Source organism: Pinus tabuliformis, chromosome 6, assembly GCF_031772625.1.
Source record: "Pinus tabuliformis cultivar Carrire ecotype Pingquan chromosome 6, CPIR1, whole genome shotgun sequence".
Classification (NCBI taxonomy): domain Eukaryota; kingdom Viridiplantae; phylum Streptophyta; class Pinopsida; order Pinales; family Pinaceae; genus Pinus; species Pinus tabuliformis.
Genome location: NC_142292.1, coordinates 1,086,743,751 through 1,086,767,745, shown reverse-complemented (window position 1 = coordinate 1,086,767,745; position 23,995 = coordinate 1,086,743,751). Strand labels below are relative to the sequence as shown.

The window sequence follows — 23,995 nt, the reverse complement described above, 5'->3', positions numbered from 1 at the left end:
GAATATCAGGGCACGATGGAATCAAACCACCAACCTCCTGCTTGTAAAGAAGGTGCTCTTCCATTGAGATAGCATTGTTTAAGGAATCAGACTTTAAAAAATTAGACCTTCGAACTTCACAAATTGTAAATTCTACAACTTTCAATAAAATATAAAACTTTTTAAAGTTTTGGAAAATATTTTACTAAACAAACAAAAGAACATCGAAAATTTAGGTCCCTACCCAATGGTTATGGAAGTTATGAAAAGTGGGTGGAAGAAAAAATAGTCATTTACAAAGCACTCAATATGTTCAGTTGAATACTCAATTAGAGGTGAAACTTTGAAGACATTTATAGCCTATCAATGACCTATAATTATCAATCCCAAAATCTGCAATTACACCATAGATTGATTTATCTCCTTGTGAATCATGTAAATCCGTTGTGATAGCATAAAAAATTGCCTCTAAAAGACTAATTTGCATGCCAAAGTAAAAAACTGTGAGTATACATGATGTAATTATGAATAATGAGCTACATGCTTGAATCCTACTAGCTATGGGGTCTAGAAAAATAATTGGGAGAGATTCTTATTTTTAATTAATTCAATATGTCAAAATACAACGATCAATAAAAATGATCCTGAAATATAACGGCTAAACAAATGTTAAAATTGTAAGCACAAAGTTTAGCTAATATTTGTTACAAATGTTAAAATTGTAAGCACAGTATCTGGGCATAACATCAATGTATAATATGAACATCTACCCATAGTATAACTAAGCAACAAAAAGCTTGCATATCCTCTAGGCCATTCTCCAATTTATTCCAATGTTTCCAACTTAAGTTCCTTTTTCTGTTTCAATTTGAAAACAGAACCTAATAGTAAAGATATAAGAAAATTCCATGATCAATATTAATGAAAAACTAGTACTATAACCAATATATCTAATAGTGTAACACTGATAAATGGTTAATTACATTTGACTAAACATTTTACTGGTCAATATAATGCTAAAGAAAACTATGTAATCACTTTAGCAAAGAGAAATGACTCATGGTTAATTGTAATGCATCACAAAGAATTTGGAATTTAGCCCTAGTTGGGTTTCTTGTACTAGTATTTTTGTACATAAGTGATGTATACCAACAAAAGTGACAATGGTAACAGTTAAGGTGCTTAAATAGCTTCCTCATGTTGTTGTAAGAAGAGAAAGAGAATTGCATAAATTGTGCATTTCGTCAGGAGACTAATCATAGAAAAACTCCAGCTGCCTATAAAGAAAAAAACTTATGAAGCACCAACTAAGAAATACGGGGGAATTTTCAAAAAAATGGTCATGGGATTTGGTGTGACTATCCTGGACCAAATTGAGAGTTCTAACAATATCAAAATGCTTGATTTCAACCAAGGTAGCTATTGCCATAGAAATTATTGATATAACTAGCCCAATACCCATTCATTGTAACTCAATAAACCCCCTCCCTTTTCTAGTGTACTTGCAATCAATATGCACAATTATGTGATCATAAACTGGAACCCATATCATGACACAGAGTATATCAAATATAGATAACGATGTTGCAGGAATTTCAAAGAAACCAATGCTGGTGTCCATGGTCATTCCCTGTTCGACAAACATTTTTGACATTTAGCATAAACATCAGATAATACAATGTCACTCACCCATATGGAAACATACAGATCAAAATCTTCAGTGCCTCCACTTGGTTCATGGTACCAAGGATTGGAAAATCCACTATCCTGATTATCATCATATATTATTACAGTTGCTTTGTTAAGACAACTATAACCATTTTAAGTTGAATCCTTAATATTAATGGGCGAATATATATATATATATATATATATATATATATATATATATATATATATCATTTTGCTTATATTGTAATTATGTCAACTTGTAGTTCTAGACTCTTGAAACTTTCTGATTTACACTGCTCATTTCAATGCAATTATTTTGGTAAATAAAAGAATCATATAAAACCAACCCTCAAAGTTAAGAAAAAAGGTAAGAGGAGTACTTGAGATCATTTGTATGATCTATCTCTCGGCTTCCTTGAATAACATAATGCTTGTCTTCCACCTCGTACAACATTTAACTATCTCGAGGGACTTCCTTTTGTGATTTACGTGATGATGCAAGTATTACTCAACCTAACCGTGTGAGGGAACTTCCTCCAGGTTTCTGGATTCTATATAATGGTGTCCCATAAAAGAAACTTATTACGGCTAATCCCATAAAAATGGTATGAATAGCAAACCCCCATCCCCACCCAACATTGTCTTCAATCCATATGATAGTGTTGTTGGAAACAAGAGCCCCAACATCAATTAAGAAGTAAAACCAATTGAAGCTACAAACACTGAGTTCAAACATAACTCTCTGATTATCATAAGTACATCCTTCATCACCATGAATTTGAAGGTTTGTCCTAGCCACTTGCAGAAAACTTTGAATCTCATCCTGTGACTCTAGACACGCTTGACATCACCTTCTCTTCCAAAAAAAATGGATTCAAGCTTATGAAAAACAAAGTGAATAGTATTTACCTCACCCTTGCATGCCCTGAAAATAGGGCCAACCTCACCCCTTAGGAAAGTGCCCCTTTGGTCCAAAATAAAATTCAAAAATAAAAAAATAAAAGTTTTATCTCAATCAAACTCCAGTAAAATAATTACAATAAGACTAAATGAAAATGTCAATGTGACAATTGTTACGTTATTATGCAACCCTCTAATTTTCAAGTCCAAAGCCAAACCTCTTGCAAATTAGTTGTTACCATTATTGAATAACTTTTGGGTTTCATGCGACATCTCAAAATTTCATGGGAGAAGGCCATAACTTATTGGCATACATGGTATGCATAACTTGATTTTTTTCTGTTATTATTAGCTAAAATGATCATCTCCTTGCAATTGCCTATTCATACTATAGATAAATATCTTAACAGAATATTGTTTTGAAATAAAAGGGAATGTTAAACATGTAACCTGAGTCATTTTAGTGTTCTCATTTCAAAGAAGAGAATTAATACTTCCAAGGAAACAAGTGTTTCTACAAACCCACATTCTTCAAACATCATTTTGTCCATGCATCCAAAGTAAAAGTCATTCATTTTGCATGTCATGCTAATAAAACTTAGTAGTTTCAATAAAAACACTAAATACCATCACATATTAGTTTTACATACTGATTCAGTGGCTTTTGGACTCGAAAAAATACACAAAATTTAGTGAATGACAATTGAAATGTTTAAAGAGGCATGCTTACTCCCAGAAATAATCAAATGCACAGTTGCAACTAACCTAATATTTAGTTTTGTGGCTATTTCCCACAAGTTCAAAAGATGAAAAACATTGCATAAGGAAGCATCTTGTAGATTATCATTTTTTTACATTTATAAAATTCTATGTTGTTGGATCTGTGAAAAATGAAAACTAAAGTTTCAATTTCATACTAATAGTTTAGGTCTACAATATGCGGCAGAAAATGAGATTGCTAACCTAAAACTCAACTCTCAAGTAGGATATCAAAAGAAAGGTGGTGCTTGTTTTCAGTCACCTATAATTTGGTCATGACTATTTTGACTTTTATGCTAAAGAGCAAGTTCAATGATACATGTACTTGGTGCAACTATGGCCATGTGCTAGCAAAATCTCTTGAAAGTAATGAGTAATGAGGAAGTCTAATTTATAAATAACTACGTTATTTTCATGATCATTTGACGACACAACAAAACAAAGGTATGTTATCCAGACGATCTAGCATTGTGTAGGAATTTACAGGGTAAGTTCCTCAGAAAGAACACCAAAAGGACACCGCTGACAACCAGATCTCAAATCAATACACCAGTATTTTTGACGTGGTTAAAACCCTCAAAGAGGGAAACAGTCCACGGCCTGAGCCAACATGGCCACTTTAGGCAATTTATTAATCAAAGAATGAAAATTTACATAAGCTTTCTCTCATAGACGGATTACCCGAACAATGACCCTCCATGCGCTTTAAATAGAACTCATGGACCAATCGAGTGTCAAGCCACGGATCAAGTGTCGGTAATACCGAGGAGAGAGTGAACCGTTGGATCACTACATATCATTACCATCGGATTGTAAGTTACAAAATGTACAACGGTAAAGAAACACACTTTACCTAACTCTATACCTAACTCTATACTAGACCAAGTTGAACTTAACTATTTCCTATGTGTCGGAATATCCTAACATCCCCCCTTAAGAACAACTTAGGATAGGATTGAAGGATTTACAAATATGACACAATAGGAGAAGGAAGGAGGCACTAGAGCCTATCCCCCCTTAGTGACAACTTCCTGAACTCCAAGCATATATCGAAGTTTAGTGAACTTCGCCTCTGTGAGAGCCTTTGTGAAGATGTCTGCAACCTGATCATCTGTTGAACAATATTGCACTTCAAGAACATGGTCATGAATGAGCTTTCTGATGAAGTGCATGTGTAGTTCAATGTGTTTGCTGCGCTGATGCTGGACTGGATCTTTGCATAGCTGAATGGCACTTTGATTATCACACCAAAGTGTGGTTGGATGCTGCTGCTCAAAGCCAAACTCTGATAGGATCTGACAAAGCCACAAGGCTTCCTTACTGGCTTCCACGGCACCACGATACTCTGCTTCTGCTGACGAAAGAGAAATGGCAGCCTGTTTCTTACAAGCCCATGTAATAGGTCCTGAACCAAGAGTGAAGACATAACCGGCAGTAGACTTCCGATCATCAGGGTCACCAGCCCAATCAGAATCAGTGAAACCAACTAATAGAGGAGCTGCTTTAGCACTGTAATGAATCCCAAACTGTACTGTACCTCGAACATAACGAAGTATTCTTTTAGCTGCTTTCCAATGACTTTCACGGGGGTTTTGCATAAAACGAGCAACAAGGCCAACAACAAAGGAAAGGTCAGGACGAGTATGGGTTAAATACAATAGTTTTCCTACAAGTTGACGGTATAAGGTAGCATCAACTTCAGGAGAAGTACAAGAGACTGAAAGTTTGACTCCAGACTGAAAAGGAGAAGGCACTGGCTTACAGTCTTCCATGTGAAAATGACGAAGAATATCACAAGCATACTTGGACTGGGAAAGGGAAATACCCTCCTTGGATTGCAAGACTTGAAGACCGAGAAAATAGTGTAAGTGTCCTAAGTCTGTCATTTAAAATTTCTTTTTAAGGCTGGACTTCACATGGTTTATAAGGTTGGGATCACTACCAGTAAGAATAAGATCATCAACATAAAGAACAAGGATGATAAGAGAGTTGCCCACTTTCTTGGTGTAGACAGTATTGTCAGAATAACACCTAGAAAAGCCAGATTCTAAAAGAAAGCTATCCATTTTGGCATACCAAGCCCGAGGAGCTTGCTTGAGACCATAAAGGGATTTCTTAAGTCGACATACAAGGCTGGAGTCTGTTTGGATGAAGCCAATGGGTTGTTCCATATAGATTTCTTCATGCAAGTCCCCATGCAAGAAGGCAGATTTAACATCCATCTGATGGAATTCCCATTTTAAAGAGGCAGCAAGGGAAAGAACAAGGCAGATAGAGTTCATTTTGGCAACAGGGGAGAAGGTTTCAGTGTAGTCAATGCCTTCAACCTGTGAAAAGCCCTTAGAAACAAGACGAGCTTTATGTTTATCTACTTTCCCATCTGGTCCATACTTGGTTCTGTAAACCCATTTACATCTAACAAGTTTGCGTCCCTTTGGTAGAGGAACAAGATCCCATGTATCATTTGCCAACAATGAATGATATTCTTCATTCATAGCTGCTTCCCAATTTGGATGGCCTGAAGCTTCTGCAAAAGTGTCAGGATCATGATTTACTAGAGCTTGAGCCAGTAAAGAAGAGGCTCTTTCAAACTGAGAACGTGTACGTCGCTGATCTGTAGGATCACCGGCAAGATCACCTGCTGCATCCCGAGTAGCACGGACCCATCTTGGAAGTTGAGGATCCTGAGAAGGTGGGGGAGGATTGTCATCCTCACTTTCATCATCTGAAGAAGAAATGTTTTCAAAAGTAGAAGAGAGAGGAAGAGGTGGCACATCCGCCGGACTAGGCTCGCAGGCTGATTTATTTTCATCAAATTTTACATCTCTTCTAATGATAACATTTTTGGACTTAAATGGAATAAGTCTATAACCTTTTACATCTTCAGAATATCCAACAAAAGTACATTTCTCACTCTTAGGTTCTAAAGCTTTATGCTTTTCATCTGGAATATGGGCCTATGCTTCACTTCCACAAACACGAAAGTGACTTACATCTGGTTTAATGGAACTCCAAGCTTCTTCTGGAGTGATATTCTTTAGAACCTTAGTAGGAGTGCGATTGATTATATAATTTGCACAATTAATTGCTTCGGCCCAAAAACTAAGACTGAGTCCTTTAGATTGCAGCATACAATTAGCCATTTCCTTTAAGGTGAGATTTTTCCTTTCAGCTACACCATTTTGTTGTGGAGTGTATGGAACAGTATGTTGCATTTGAATTCCATTTTCGGTGCAAAAGTTGATGAATGTGTTTTTAACATATTCTCCACCATTATCAGTGCTTAGCTTAAGAATTTGATGTCCAGATTGTTTTTCAACAAAGGCTTTGAAGGCCAAAAATGTGTTAAATACTTCGCTCTTGAGTTTTAAGAAGTATACCCAAGTGCATCTGGAGAAATCATCAATGAAAGTTAAGAAATACAGCCAGAGAATGAAGCAACGGGAAGTGGACCACATAAATCACTGTGCACAAGCTGTAAAGGGGCTGAGGCGTGCCAAGAGGCACGTTTTTCAAAACTGTCCCGATGATGTTTTCCGAGTACACATCCGGAACAAACACCATCTCTGCAAGATACCATAGGAAGACCTGTCACCATATTTTCTTTACATAGATGCTGAAGGGAGCGATAGTTTAAGTGACCAAATCGCTCATGCCAAAGTTTGCTCACTTCATCATTATGAGCAACAAATACTGAGGGAAGATTTGATGACCCAAAGTTGTGAAACTTATACAACCTTGTGGAATCATCAGCAATACCAGTAGCTAGAATCTGTTTAGGATCTCTTAGATCCTTGATTACAACATCATGAGGTGAAAATTCAACAATTTTACCTTCACCTGAATGAGTTATCTGATATACAGATAGAAGGTTGCAGGATAAGGTTGGAACACGTAGTACATCATTAAACTGACCATTATCTAGATTAACAGTTCCAGTCCCTACAACATTAAGAGATCTATCATCACCAACATATATATTTTTGGTGTTACAATCATTTAAAGAAGAAAACATGGCTTTGTTTTTGGCCATGTGATAAGAGGCTCCAGAATCAATGAACCACTCATGAGAATGAGAAGAAGAAGATACATTTAATGCATAACCAGACTGAGATGATTGACAACGACATGCAGAAAGTGCCATTCCTGAAGATGAAGTTGAAGTTGAAGTTGAAGAATGCTCCACATGGATGTTATGTTTCTTCATTGCGACTTCCAAGGCTTCCATCTTCTTAAAGCATTTAGATTCTAAGTGGCCATCTCGATTACAAAAGTTACAATGTCTATCAGTCTTCTTCCATTTGTTTTTATTGGTCTTATCATGTTGCTGAAATGATCTTTCATTTTGAGGGTGAGTTTGCTTAGGACACTTGTTTGGTTTAGGACCATTCTTTTTAGGATATGACTTCTTAGGATTCTTTGAATTTGGTTGTTGTTGGGCGGCTAACGCTTTCTTGGAAGAGTTTCCAAGATTAAGAAGACCAAGGTGTAAGAGTTTTTCTTGTTCTCTTATTAAAGAATCACAAAAAGAGTCAAAGGAAGGGGCCTTGTAGTCTTTTCCTTGACAAATGAAAGCTTCCCTTGTAGAATGGAAGGTGGAAACAAATACAGAGTAGGCTGGTCCCAACTTAGTAAGGATGGAATAAATAAGGTTATTATCTTCTTTCTTAACCTTAACACCTTCCAAGAGATATCTAAGGGTCTTGAATTTGGACAAGAAATCTTCAATGCAAGAAAAATTATTAGGATCCAATGTAAGCAACTCATTTTCAAGTTGATGGGCTCTAATTTCATTTTTAATCCCAAAAACTTTAGTGATTTGTTCCAATGCTTCATGAGGAGTATCAAGTTCTACAATATGGAATCTAAGATCAGGAGAAATAGACATCCCTATCAAACCACGTGCTTGATCTTGTCTATTTTCCCATTTTGCATCCTTGTCTTCATCTTTTGGTTTCTTCTCTTGGCCTGTGGCTATTCTGTAGAGACCTTTACTTCTAAGTAAATCTTCCATGTAGGCTATCCATTGGAAGTAGTTAGTGCTATCAAGAATGACTTGGCATGGACTTTCCATTTTAAAAAAAAACTGAATCTGAAGATGCTGAAAGTAAGTGTTCCAATGGATAGATCTCGAAAAATTAGGCTGTTTTAAAAAAAAACGGCTCTGAAAAAGGCTTCCGGATGAAGAAGTTATGGCTTTTTGAAAAAAAATTGTTGAAGTTGCCGGCAAAGTGTGCGAATGTGTGGGAATGAAAAAAAACGCCCCCACAAAATGGAGATTTCAACCCAAGACCTCTACTCTCTTAAAATACCTTTGAACCAATTGAGCTATACAAAAAATTTGAGAGAGAGAGAGGGGGGGGGGGGGGGGGGGGCCTTGGGTTGCGTGCTTGCCTTGAGAAAGCTCTCTTTTCCTACAAAACAAAAACACAAAACCCAACACGAATATGCATAAAAAAACGAACCTTACGGCTCGAAGTTAGCTTTAGCTGGAAACTAAATATTTTTCTCAATATTTCTGATTTTCCAAGATCACACTAAGGTGCAGGAAAAGAGCATACGCATGAGAAAAAAAACTTCCTTTCTGTTTCTGATTTACCCAGATCGCACAGAGTCGCAGGGCAAAGAGCATAAACAGAAATAAAAGGTATAGATCCGATAATAAAAAAAAGCTAAATAAACAGAAACCGAAATAACCAGAGAGAAAATAACAGTAAACTGCAGATAAACACTGTATACCTCCAGATCTTAAAAATGACGCAGATAGGGCTACCGGAAACCTTTTCGCGTGAAACGAAAGGGGTTCCTCACTGGAACAGATGCTCCGAACACAACAGAGCAGTCCTATCGGCCCGAAAGCAGTCAGAAATAGTAGATCTAGGAAACGACAGCCGCATGCAGTTCTACCGGCTTCAGATTTGGATCACCAACGGACGCGGCCCTCAAATAGCTCCGATACCATGTAGGAATTTACAGGGTAAGTTCCTCAGAAAGAAAACCAAAAGGACACCGCTCACAACCAGATCTCAAATCAATACACCAGTATTTTTGACGTTTTTAAAACCCTCAAAGAGGGAAACAGTCCACGGCCTGAGCCAACGTGGCCACTTCAGGCAATTTATTAATCAAAGAATGAAAATTTACATAAGCTTTCTCTCATAGATGGATTACCCGAACAATGACCCTCCATGCGCTTTAAATAGAACTCATGGACCAATCGAGTGTCAAGCCACGGATCAAGTGTCGGTAATACCGAGGAGAGAGTGAACCATCGGATCACTACATATCGTGACCGTCGGATTGTAAGTTACAAAATGTACAACGGTAAAGAAACACACTTTACCTAACTCTATACTAGACCAAGTTGAACTTAACTATTTCCTATGTGTCAGAATATCCTAACACATTGTCTATAAGGACTCTAACCTTAATTGAATTAATGTTCTGAAATTATAAACATATAAAATCCAAGCATAAAATAAGATGATTTCATAACCACAAGCCTTGAATCAAAATATAAAACTCCCAAATAAAACTCTCAGATTACTAGCAGGTTCTGAATGCACACCGCAAAATCATGCAATGTAACAAAGGTCTCAAAATGTCAATACAATGATATTCTCAGCAATGTTTTGTATAAATGGCATGATAGGCACATGATCAACATTTAGTCCAAGGACAAAAGTTTTTCAGACACTACAATTATCTTTAATTTCCAATACATTAATAAAAGAAAGAAATAAATGGCTCATGATCATTTGACAACACAACAAAACAAAGGCATGCTATCCAGACAATCCAGTGTCAACTATAAGGACTCTAACCTAAATTGATTTAATGTTATGAAATTATAAACATATAAAATCCAAGTATAAAAAATGATAATTTTAGAACCATGAGCCTTGAATCAAAATTTTAAACTGCCAAATAAAACTCTTAAATTACTAGCAGGTGATGAACGTACACCACAATATCATGCAATGTAACAAAGTTTTCAAAATGTCAATACAATTATCTTCTCATCAATGTTCTGTATGAATGGCATGACATGCACGGGGTTAACATTCAGTCCAAAGACAAAAGTTTTCTAGGCACTACAACGATTTTCAATATATTAATTAAAGAAAGAAATAAATGTTTAAAACCAACGACATAAATGTTCCAGTGCTTCATTGTTCATTATATATGATCCAAAACATATCTTGTATTGTAATAGTGGATGTATTATGTAAAAATAAGAAACAACTTAAAATACCCTTTGCATAATAGTTTATGTGTTGAAAAACAAAACAAATAGAAATAAATGGTTATTAAGAACTTTTGACTTTTCACTGCATAGGAACCAAAACATTTCGGTTTGGTACTAATATGCTCCCTTCAATTCCAAACTACGATGACCTAAATGACATAAAGAAGTGCAGCAAAATGGAAAAGTGATAATCTGTAACAGTTTCACAACAATAATTATCTCTCCATATTGGCATGGCTTCAGGGAATACTCTTGAACATTTTATAATATGAATGAAATAAAACAATGCCCAAAAGAATACATGCAGGGATTAATGCCTCCATTTCCTAATGCAATCAGGTAAAGTCCAAGGAAAAATACATCATATTCAAGTGTTGTTGCCTTTGGGCAGACACTGTATGTGCGGGATGGAAGTTTCAAGGCAGAAACATAGGTTGAAATTGTCAATTTTACCATTCCCTGCAAATGTTAAAGTATGGTCAACAGTCAGATATTAATCGATTAATTGTAAGCAAATAAGCCAGCAGGGAGTTAGTTCACTATTCAGGGCAACAAAGTGTTAAGCAATTCACTAGGCTCCATACATGTTGGGGATTTGGTTCATTGTTCAAGGAAGCAAAGTGTTAAGCCATCTCGGAGGCTCCATTCTTATTGTGGTCTACCCCATCAGTGCATGGCATAAGTTTCCATGTGGTGAGACCAAGTATAGGTCTCGAGCAACATTCGCATAATAGATATCCCAATCCCCTCAGACCTCACACCTTAGCCAAATAATTACCTCTCTGGCACCTTAGATAAATAGATACCCCTCATACTTGGGACCTTTTTCCAATCTATGTCCATCCACTTTTTGAAACAATAAAAGATAAAAATAGAATTGAACATGCTTTGAAAACCAGAAAAAATTGGGGGATATTTAAGTATACAGCAAAGTAAATTCTTTTAAACCAGAGAAAAGTTGAAAAGGTTTCAACATACAATAAAGTAAAATTTTTAGAAAACAAAAATTGTCAGTATCATCCCCAGTATGCATCAGCCAAAACTGCCCCCAAAAGTGGTGTGAGATAGCACATGCTTGACAAATTGTTTACATTCTTTGCAGCATCTGCATTTCCCGCATGTAATTTTGTAATCAAATAAGTTGCCAAATTTATGTTATACCATAGTATGCATGTCCCTCACAACAGTCATTCCCTACAGTTCATATCAGATCATCTGTAATGGGTATGTTGTAATGATATAGTGTGGCAATATTTTCCTGAATTTCCCCAAATTCAAACACAAACAAGACAAGGGTGAGGGAGAACCTAAAACAAATGGGAAAGCTCTCCAGTTTCCTATGTTTTTCCTCACAGATGGCCTTCCATGGATATCCATAGACCCATCCCCAGTGTATTTCCCTTCTTGGACCTCTTGAAGCATACATATTTCAATAAATCAAGATAATCCCCACATGCAAGATGCAGAAAAAAGGTTAAAATCCAGTCTCTTCCTGTACTGACAATATGAGCCAGATTGTATATACTATCATCAAGGTTGGAAATATTTCAATGATTCTTATTCAAAGTTCTAATATCATCCATTGCGTTGATTGTGTATGTTGCAACATCTTCCTCAAGCATAAACATAGTTACATATTCACAATATATTCAACTGATTCACACTTGCATTCAAGGATATAATAAATTGTGGACATAAATTAATGGTCCATCAAACCTTTGGAATTTCCATTTCCAAGAATGAAAATTTTTTCCCTTGGAGGGGTTGTAAGGCTAGTCTGTCCCAAGCTTGGAATGAAATTCCCTGTGAAATAGTTACTAAATATGAATGTGTAAGCAATGCAATCAATAAGCCAACAATATTCATCATAAACACACTTAACTAGTTGTTATGTATCTTATACTAACAAGACATGTATTGGTGTATGGGCCTCACTCTCATACCAAGGGGGTTAGTACAGGAACATCACAAGGATCTAATAAACATAATGCCATTGGGGATTGCAATCAAATCCAAAACAAGTAGATGCCTAATCTAGAGCAGGGCTCCTAGGTGTGTATAATTGGAGAATGCATTTTAGGTCTTAATTCCTCCAATTGTTTTACAACTTCCTTAATATCTGGCCTCACAACAGGTGAAGGTGCACAAAACCCATTACAAGCTGAAGAGCATGAAGCAATCCATCATCTATCAGGCTCCTAATTCCCCTCAAAATTTCAATGTTGAATATCTGCATGGTGCATTTTTCAAGCACTGCAGCCTTCAGGAAAATCCACAATCTCATTTGAAGCATTCTTACCTGGCCTCTTTCCCATCAATATTTCCAAAAGAAAAATACCGAAGTTGTAGATATCAGTTGTGGCATTAGCCTTCTTCATTTTCGAAAGTTGAGAAGCCTTGTAGTCTTCTAGACTTGCAACTTCCATCATCTCGGCCACAGCATTAGGACTCGTCATCCTAGACAACCCAAAATCTGTGAGATGGGATACATAGTGTTTCAAGCCATGTACACAAATGGGTGAGCCCACAGGCTACTCCAAAAGAAATGTTTTACCAATGAGCCGAACTTATATGTTGTTTGCCCAAACCATGAAGAAGATCGACCAAGTTACCTTTGGGCATATAATCATAGGCCAACAACTTTTCTCCTCTTTTTCCCTCATAAAATGCCCTCAAAGGCACTAAATTACTATGCACTCTTACTTGTCATATAAATGAGAACTTTTGCATATTTGTGTATAAATAGTTTGGATTCATGTGGATGCACATGAATATATATGTTTTTCTTTACAATTTGAATATTTTATATATTTTTAAAATTTTTTAGTCAACCTTTGTTTTGGTCTAGTTTTTTCCCTTCCAAGTTCAAGGGGTCAACCAATTTGGTCACTGGTTTGATTCTAATAACATTGAGCAGCATTCAAGCACAGTGAGTTAGAGTGAGATTGGAGGCTAAACCTTGCTTTTCAATGATATTGGGTTATTTGTGGTGGATATTTGGCATCTAAGGGAGGAGGGTACAACCCATTTTCAAGCTTGGAGGAGCCCACTGTCCATTCTTCTTATTCCCAAGTATGTAAACAGTCAAATGACTAGTTTGTCCCTGTTTTCTCTCTCCTTAAAATGTGGATTTGATGTTTGTCCCTATTTTTCTCTCCTTAAAATGTAGATTTCAAATTTGTCTTTGCATTTGTGTACTTTCGAACTTCTATGGTTCATAGTTATAATAGTTTGAAACTTGAACTTTGAAGTTTAAAGTAGGTTTTCAATGTTGCATGTTTGGAGATTTCTTTCCATTTACTTTGTGTATAAATAGTTTGGATGCACATGACTATATATGTTTTTATTTAAAATTTGAATATATTATATATTTTTAAATTTTTTGGCCAACCAATTTTTTGGTCTAATTTATTCCCTTCCTAGTTCAAGGGGTCGGCCAATTTGGTCACTGGTTCGATTCTGATAACATTGAGAAACATTCAAGAGAAGTGGGTTATATTGATATTGGAGGCTACACCTTGTTTTGCAATGATATTGGGTTGTTTGTGGTGGATATTTGGCATCTAAGGGGGAAGGGTACAAGCCCACTGTCCATTCTTCTTATTCCCAAGTAGTATGTAAACAGCCAAATGACAAGTTTGTCCCTACTTTTTTCTCTCCTTAAAATGTGGATTTTATGTTTGTCCCTATTTTTTTTTTCCCTTAAAATGCATATTTCAAATCCGTCTTTGCATTTTTGTACTTTCAGCCTTCTATGGTTCATAGTTATACTAGTTTGAAACTTGAACTTTGAAGTTTAAAGTAGGTTTTCAATGTTGCATATTTGGAGATTTCTTTCCATTTACCATGACCCCAAGAGTGAAAGACCCTACATAGATCCATGCTAATGTTTTTGATAATGAGATGTACAACAACTTTTGCAAGAAACACAGGGATTCATAGGCTAAAACAACACTTGGTTGATATAAGAGGCCATGTTTCCCCATGCAAGGCACCATTAGAGGAGATTGGAAAGATTAAAATGAGGATGCAAAGTCAGTTTGAAAAAATTGAAGAAGACAAGGCTAGGCAAAAGGAGATAAATAATGAAATATAGAAGAAGAGGCAACTTGTTGCAATGGGAGAAAATGTTGGTTTTGAATTTGAGATTGAAGACTCTTCCTCTATCCCCTATACCAATGTCTTGGACCCCTTCCATTATGTTCCTTCCCCTACTAGTGTTGTTAGGTAGCCTAACAAAGAACATTCAAAGTTATGTCACACCAACCCCCAGCTCTGCTAGTGGCTCTCAACCAATTCAAACTCATCCCACCTTAGATACCCATTAGAATAAGAAATACAAAGATGCTTCTTGTGAATACATAACAAGATGGTGGTATAATGTAGATATCCCCTTCAATGCTTCTTGCTCTCCTTACTACCAGCCTATGTGATATTTTGTTATTGCAGCAAGAAAGGCTTCAAAGGCCCTGGTTTGCATGACTTGAGAGAATTTCTTTTGAAAAACCGATCTCATCCATAGAGGAATACTTGAAGGATTTTAAAGCTTCATTTGACCAAGTTGTACCATATGTCATATGGATGGATTGATGGAAAGAATCGTACAATCATAAATTTGTGGAAATTGGCGAGCCTCTTATTAAGGTGTTGCAATTGGTGGATGGGGAAAAGTTGGCCATGGGATACTTCTATGAGGCTATGGATCAAGAAAAAGAGAAATAAGGACAACCTATAAAGATAGAGTAGCTAAGTATGGGCCTATCTAGGACATCATTGATGACAAATGGAACAATCAATTCCATCAACTATACATGCAGTTGAGTATTTGTTAAACACAAGATACATTACAAAGCTCACTTAGGGGAAGATCAGACTACAGAGGCCAAAGATGGATTAAACTAGTTTTTGGAGCGCATGGTCCCTAATGAGAAAAAATAACTGGAAGTACATTGATGCATCAGTACCCACGCTACAACGATTTGGGTAACTTTGGAAAAAACCTAAAAAGGATTACAAAAGATGTGGACCAACTACGTAAGCAATTCTAAAGTATTTTTAAGGTCAGTTTTTTAAAATCTATATACTTGACTTTTTAGCCATAGTAACAATCTAACTTGTTGAACTAGCTTTGTCTTTGCAACACATTAGTGGGATTCCATTTGTAGCTAGTGTCCTAAATTGCAAAAGTTTGTAGTTCGAGTTCGAAGCCTAACTTGTGATGCTTCTAGGTGTGAGCATAATTGGTTTGTCTTTGAGTGGATTCACACAAAAAAGAGAAACCATTTGGAACAAAAACAGTTAAATGATCTCATATTCATGCAATACAACCTTCAACTAAGACAACCAATTGCTAAACAAAAGACATGATACATATCCCATTATGTTGGATGATATTGATCCAACCTCAGAATGGGTAGAGGAGTCTCACTTAGTAGAGTTTGATCTTGATTTTGATATTGATCACTTGGAGTTGGGGGGAATTGGTTTGGATCTAGATCCACTAGTAAGAGCAGATGTAGCACCAAGCATGGCACATGTAAGCACTAGCTGTGCAGCTCAACTATCGTGCTTCTACTAGTACTACTATAACCACTGAAATTGCAGATATCCTTGAGGAGTCTGAAGACTCTGAGGTAGAGAATGATTTTGTAGCTCCTCTTGAGAATCCCATTCCCAACAATGGTGATGAGTTTGATGGTTGATCATGTTGATCAATGATAGGTACTATGTAATAACTTATTATGTAGTAGGCCAGACTCCAATAGCCTGTTGCGTGTTTTTTGGACTTTTGAGGCCACTTGGAGAGGCAAAGTCTCATTGATTATGTGTTTTCTTGTTGATATGTATTGCACTTAGTCATTTTGATTTATTCAACCTAGCATGGTATATACATGAGTAGACTTTTCATTTTTTGTCTCTAATGGTTTGAAATATTTAAAAAAAATCATTAAAATTTACATATTTTTTAGTAATACCAAGTCATTGAAATCATATAAACCTTAGTCAATTTGATTCGAAGTCCAAGTCCAATTTGACCCTTGACCGATTCCAAGGCCAACTCTGAGTTTTAAAACATTGGCATGCAGAGACAAAGAATATGAATACCCTTTGAGCAATGACACCAAATATAACATGTTGTGGTCTCAATCAATAAAATATTCCATCTGCCAGATTATGGGTTCAATCACATGGAGTTGGAAAACTTTCTAAAATAACATGGGTCTAGACACTAAGTGCCATCAAAAGATGTACTAAATAATGTCAAAGTTCAAACACATGAATCAATATCCTTTAAAATTTTTGGCTATTGTGAATTTAATTTTATAAGCCTCTTGGCAAAATGACAAATACAATCCATGCATCTCATTTAACTAGCAATAAGATGTTCTATATACAATTATCTGCAGTAAAACATAAACAAGAAATATTACAGCCTGACTAAAAAAAATTGCTAGGTTGTTGATACTTTAACACATGTTCTGTATTCTTTAGACAGTTTTATAAGGAAAATCAAAATTCAAAGCAAAATGAAATTTAATAAATATAGAAAAATATGACTTCAAAATATAACTATCCACAAGAAAACACAACAAAACTAGAATAAAGGGAGGTAATTTTACATCACACTATCTGATCTGCAGAAGCTCTATCCAGACCTATAGATCGCACCCATGAATCTCCACAAAAGAAGTTCCTCCCTCTTACAACAATTGCAACCTGAGAAAGATCATTACATTTTGAGTCAACTAGCAAGCATGAAATGTATATAACATTGTACAGTAGTCTTTCCCACCACTGAATGTCTTTACAGAATGGATGTGTTGGTTCCATAAAAGGAATCAAAAGAAACATGCATGTCACCATGTGTTTGTATAAGAAAAATGAAACTAAAGGAATAATTATTAACATTCCCTCCTCCACTATAGATGTGTTTGTAGGATTTGGAGAAAATGCAAAAATTATGTAAATGTTAAAAACTAATATACCTCTACACCAAGGCAATTAACTACTGCAATTTCTCTGGCTATTGATGATGTCATAAGTTCCAATTGTCAATCAGTTTCCATGAACACTAAGCCCCTTAATATTAAGGCAATGAAGAGGGTAATCTCCTTCAAATAGACAATTGTACAACAATAGTATCTGCATTCCATTCAACCATCTACGAAGTGATTTTAAGAAGCATCCATGAAATATTGGTATATATCTGGGTCAACATTTTATGCATTCCCTTCTAAAGTAGTCCCATTTATTTTCAGAAGCACTCTACGCCATCTTGGGATTTGTAATTTTTTAGTTTTCAAATTATTCGAAAGGCCAACATAAGAGGGTGTAACTGCTGCAAACCTGCATAAAGGGGAACAATGCAGATTCAACATGAGAAATAGCAAGGTCGCAGTATCTTTTACCCATCAAATTACTGGGAAAGCTAACCAGAAAGGGTGTAACTGTTGCAAACCTGCATAAAGAGGAATAATGCAGATTCAACACGAGAAATAACAAGGTCACAGTATCATTTACCCATCTATGTTAATGGCCCCTAATTAGATGAAAATTTAAACTCAGTGTCAAATGGACCTAACTAGCAAAAAAATTCCCAAAAGTGATCATTGCTAATCAGGGATCTCAAATAGTCAGTATTTAACCAAATTAGGAGAATGAACCCAAGCAAGAAATTATTTTTTAGTGTTATCACTAAAATAAATTTTTTACAGACTTGAGCATGTTATGTTTGGCAGAGAAAGGTCTGGTATGGACACCAACAACTTCATTATTCTCAAGGTCAAGCTCGACCAGGTGGCCATACAGATCCCATAGTGAATGTGGTATGTTGTTATTGAGTCTATTTTGGATCAGTGACAAGATTGCAAGGCTCAAGCTATTGAAGATATCTAAAGGTATAGGGCCTATGAGAATTTTAATATTCAAATAAATACTCTACAAGCTAGATATCCCTGCTAGCTCTTAGGGTATTGTTCCTATGGGCCCAGCTGCAGGAACTTCAATAGTGTAGGCAAATATTGATGGGTCTCTGTATAGAGTGATATTTCTTCTTTCCAGTTGAGATGTGTTCTATCTACCTTTATCCATTGGACTCCCCTCCATTAACAGAGTGGGATTGAAACCTTCCATGTTGAAAGTAGCACATTATCACCATTAACATGACCCCCAAGAGTGCCCTTTATCTCCAACAAAAAAGTTGCATCAGTGGTGAGTCGAGCAGCTCTTAGCTGCACAGGAATCCATGTTACACAATATTTTATCACACTTACTATTCGCTTCATGTTCCACACCTTGAAGCACCAAAATGATGAAAACTATGAAGTGTACTCACCATGAAACACATATAGAAACATCCCTGAAGAGTGGAATCAAAACTGCCCTGAGTCAATTCTAGAGAAGTTTGCCTGAAACCCTAGTTTTCAGGATCAATGTGCTTTGCAACCACTGTTGGCCCATGTTGATGGTAGGTTTCACCTTGTTGACCTAGCGCTGCCAGCGAGGGTTTTGATAGGAAAATTCGTGTTGGTCTTCTTTAGGCAGTTTCTCCAAAAATGGAGCAGAAGCTTCTCTTACTAGAATCCTTTAGAACAGTGAGCTGGTAGTTTTTGGATGAAGATATGATTGCGTACTACCATTTAGATCCCTTGATCTTACCTTTAGGGATATTACCTTTGGGATAAGGACCTTATTCCCCCTTTGGTGGATCTCTAACTCCCTCTCCCTCACTATAAATTTGTTCTTCACTTTCCTCAATGGGTTGGTCATTATTGGTTGCCATTCTTCTGCTCAATTGTGCTTAGATGTTGCCATTTTGGTGAGAGAGGAAAGGAGAGCTTGTTAAATTTGGATTGGACTTGGAACCATCCTGAAGGAGGTTGTCAACATCAAGGCACCGGCTATATGATTCCCTCTTTGATTTAATCATTAATACAAAGGATTTTTTACTTCCCATAAGCTTGTCTATGATGGTTTGCTTAGTACAATACTCCTTGATATGTTGTATAACTTATATTGAAATGCATATGTTATGATCTCTTCTTTTGTTGTCTTTTGATCTCTCTTGTAGGTATTTGGATGCAAGGAATAGCGAGGAGAAAACCTAGGAGCTAAGGGATCGATATCATCGTCAAAGGTCGAGCGCATAGGAGAGAGGTTGGCCATGTCCCTTTCTCAATTGTCATTCTGATTTAGGTTAGGGAAGTTTGCTTGTTTTGTCATGGTTGTTACTAGACCCACACCTTGGGCTAGAGGGGTCGCTTCTATCCATAGAAGGGATTGCCTAGATAACAAATTGGTGACCCCGCAAGGGAGCCTATAGCCTTTTCATCTCTTCCTTCCATTTGGTCTTTTGATCAATCTGACCAACCGTCGAATTACCGGTCATTTTGAGCCTGTATAGGTCTGCACCTTGAATGATCACTGCTTTAGAGTGTTAAGTCTGAACTGCTTGTTGGAATTCTCTTTATTGTTCCCAAATGTTCTCATCTAGAGTGCTTTTGCCTAGAAGAGTCATGCTGCCAGCGTGTTTTTCTTAATAACATCCACACTAAAACCCCTGTCAGCACGGATTTGACTATAAACAATCACGTTGATCCTTGAGAATTGAGAAAATTTAGGGTTTTTGTCAAAGGGTCAAATGTTGCTTTACCTCTAAGGTCTTTCCCTATCCTGTATGCTTAGATTTGTCAGTGTATTATCTGATTTTCTTGATTAATTTATGAAATTTGTCTCATTGCCTTTGAGTACTAGGAGTGAAAATATTATTAAGTTCTAGGGTTTCTAGTCAATTGGTCATCGCTCGATGCTTGTTTGTGTCCTTGATATATTGGTTTTCTGATTAATTAAGTGTTCTTTTTTTTAGTGGAAATAATTGAGAAATATCATCTTTCATTTTCTTTTGCTTGTTTTTCAAACGTTTCTTTTCAAGTTGTATTAGGTTATTTGCATTGGAAAAGTCATTTTTGTTTTTAATCAAGCATAGATTACATTATTTGATTTTCAAGATGAAACAAGTGCATCATAGTTTGTTCAAAAATAAAAGTGAAAATATTTTCATTTAGGTGCTTTTGAATCAATTTTCATATTGATTTGGTTGATGCATTAGTTGCATTAGATCATTTAAAAATCAAAAGAAAAGCATAATTCATATAAGTGCATTTTAGTGAAAAGTGAAATTATTTTTACTTCTAACTGAATTTGGAAAGAAAAAAGTGAAAAGCTAGTTAGGGGCACTTTGTTTGCTACATTACTATTTGTTGCATCTTTGTTTGAGATTATTTCCCTGACTAGTCTAGCTTTCATCGAATCGGAAAGTTTCCTTTTCTTATATAGTTGCATCATAGGGTTTTCAGGTGACATCATTTTGAGCCTTAAAACAAAAACTTAATTGAAGATAAACTTAAAATTTACCTCAATTAATCTAAGGAGCATTTGGAACTTAACACAAACATTTAAAGGTCTAGGCTAGAGACGTGTTCCGATGTCTATAAACCTAGCAGCTGTCATTATTTTCCAGCATTGTATCCCGAGGGTGATATTTTGTTCCATGTACAAAAGTATATAGGATCATTCTCCAGTACTTTCGGATATATCAAAGGATCTCCACGTATGGAAAGTATATGGGAACGCTCTCATCGAATGGTTATGCATTAGACAACGCTAACACATATTGTGCTCCCATGTACCATCGCATATATATTGGGAGACCCCACTAGGTTGCTATCATGAAGCCACATGTAACTGAGTATTCCGCCTTGTATACCATGATACACTTGTTGGGTTGTGTTATATTCTTTTTATGACTAGCTACCTTAGTGCCGATTGCGCAGCGAGGGGTTCACAGGGGATTTGAGGGGGGCGGGCAGCCCCCCTCTACGGGTTCCGGGGCAACACCATAGGGAAAAAAAATTTGGACCCTATATTAGATTGGGCGGACCTACCTATGGTTTTGTGCATGGTTTTTTCTCATGATTTTGGATGCAATGGTTTTCGGTCTATGGTATTGGATGCTTCAGCATGTATATATGTATTGTAACATTGGAAGGAATATAATGAAAAATCAAGTTGGTAGTCCCGGTTTTGGGATCTATGGGAAAACCTCTATGTATATTTGCTTTATGTGTTATGCTCTCGCTTTTGTTTATTTTCTGTTTTTTAGAACTCGTATGCAGGCAATTTCTGTACGGGGTCAAAATCTACATTTGGTATCAAAGTTATTTTGGCTCCAAGGGGACATCTTTGTTGTTGAGGGGTTTCGTTTGGGCCTGTGGTAGACCCTGTTTAGTGGGAGATCTGCGGGATTGATTATGGTGGTGAAAGAAGATGGCGAGTAGTGGAAAGATAGAGATCGCGAAATTTAATGGTCAGATTTTTTAGTTGTGGAAACTCAAGATGGAGGATTCATTGCTGGACAAAGATCAGTGGATCGCGATAGATCTGGGTACTAAACCAATGGGAGTGTTTGATGAAGAATGGAAGAAGTTGGATCGAAAGGCAAAGAGCACAATACGACTGTGTGTCTCAGATTCAGTATTGCTGAATGTATCAAGGGAAGCTACAACAAAGGCTTTGTGGGAGAAGTTACGGACTTTGTACCAATCTAAGTCTCTGGTGAATAAACTGTTCCTATGGAAAAAGCTATATAACCTAAGGATGAAATATGGAGACTCGGTGACAGAGCATCTAAACGCATATAATAATGTGGTAATTCAGTTATTATCTATTGATATTAAAATTTTAGATGAAGATAAGTGCATCAGTTTGTTGTGTTCTCTACCAGATTCATGGGATAGTTTGGTTATTGCAATAGGTAGCAATGCAACTGCCTTGAAGTTTGATGAAATAGTCTCATCCCTGCTGACGTAGGAGATGAGATGGAAAAATATGGAGAGCTAGAATGGTGATGCCTTGTATGTATGAGGACGGTCCCAGAACAGAAACAAAAATAAGTCATCGAGTGGGAGATCTAAATCTAGAGGGAGACCTAAATCTCTAAGAAAACCTGTAAAGGTGTGCTAGAAATGTGGAAAGGAAGGACACTACAAAATGGACTGTAAATCTAAAGCTCTGGACGAAGGAAAGGGATCTAATGATGCTCTTTCTGCATAAGAAAAAACCACCTCAGATGAAGGTGGGGATGTGTATTTGGCTTCTTCAAGTACACATGTAGATCATGAGGCATGGTTGATTGACTCACGTGCATCCTTTCACTTCACTCCCCATAGAGAGTGGTTCTGCGAGTATGAGAAATATGATGGTGGTTATGTCTTCTTGGGGGATGATAGGAAGGCTAGAATCATTGGTTGCGGAAAAGTTAAGTTGAAGGTGCAAGGTGGAAGGATTAGAACACTTCCAAGTGTTCTGCATATTCCTGCATTAGCCAAAAATCTTATTTCTGTAAGCAAGCTGGATGATGCAAGTGTAAAAAATGGTGTTTGAGAAAGATACCTGCAAGATGGTTCGGGGAACACTGGTATGGATGCGGGGAGTTTGGATTGGAACTCTGTACAAGCTGCAAGGTAGCACTATTATTGATGGGTGCAACAATTCTGTGGTTCCTGGAAGTGGAGCAGAAAATCTAGTGGTCTCTGGAGAAAACACCATGCTATGGCATCAAAGGCTTGGACATATTGGAGTGAAGGTCCTGTAGGAATTTACAGGGTAAGTTCCTTAGAAAGAATACTAAAAGGACACCGCTCACAACCAGATCACAGATCAATACACCAGTATTTTTGACGTGGTTAAAACCCTCAAAGAGGGAAACAGTCCACGGCCTGTCCCAACGTGGGTACTACAGGCAATTTATTAATCAAAGAATGAAAATTTACATAAGCTTCTCTCATGCACGGATTACCCGAACAATGACCCTCCATGCGCTTTAAATAGAACTCATGGACCAATCGGGTGTCAAGCCACGGATCAAGTGTCGGTAATACCGAGGAGAGAATGAACCGTCGGATCACTACATATCGTGACCGTCGGATTGTAAGTTACAAAATGTACAACGGTAAAGAAACACACTTTACCTAACTCTACACCTAACTCTATACTAGACCAAGTTGAACTTAACTATTTCCTATGTGTCGGAATATCCTAACATCCCCCCTTAAGAACAACTTGGGATAGGATTGAAGGATCTACAAATATGACACAATAGGAGAAGGAAGGAGGCACTAGAGCCTATCCCCCCTTAGTGACAACTTCCTGAACTCCAAGCATATATCGAAGTTTAGTGAACTTCGCCTCTGTGAGAGCCTTTGTGAAGATGTCTGCAACCTGATCATCTGTTGAACAATATTGCACTTCAAGAACATGGTCATGAATGAGCTTTCTGATGAAGTGCATGTGTAGTTCAATGTGTTTGCTGCGCTGATGCTGGACTGGATCTTTGCATAGCTGAATGGCACTTTGATTATCACACCAAAGTGTGGTTGG

At 36.8% G+C, this 23,995-nt stretch overlaps 3 pseudogenes; all 3 read right to left on the bottom strand.

The window, feature by feature from the left end:
• Positions 1-804: 804 nt before the first annotated feature.
• On the bottom strand, positions 805-17,598 carry LOC149262695 (protein NRT1/ PTR FAMILY 8.3-like; annotated as a pseudogene).
• Positions 12,588-13,586, bottom strand: LOC149262696 (putative kinase-like protein TMKL1 pseudogene; annotated as a pseudogene).
• Positions 17,599-17,614: 16 nt separating the features above from the next.
• LOC149262694 (putative kinase-like protein TMKL1) overlaps positions 17,615-23,995 on the bottom strand; it is a 39,908-nt pseudogene continuing 33,527 nt past the window's right edge.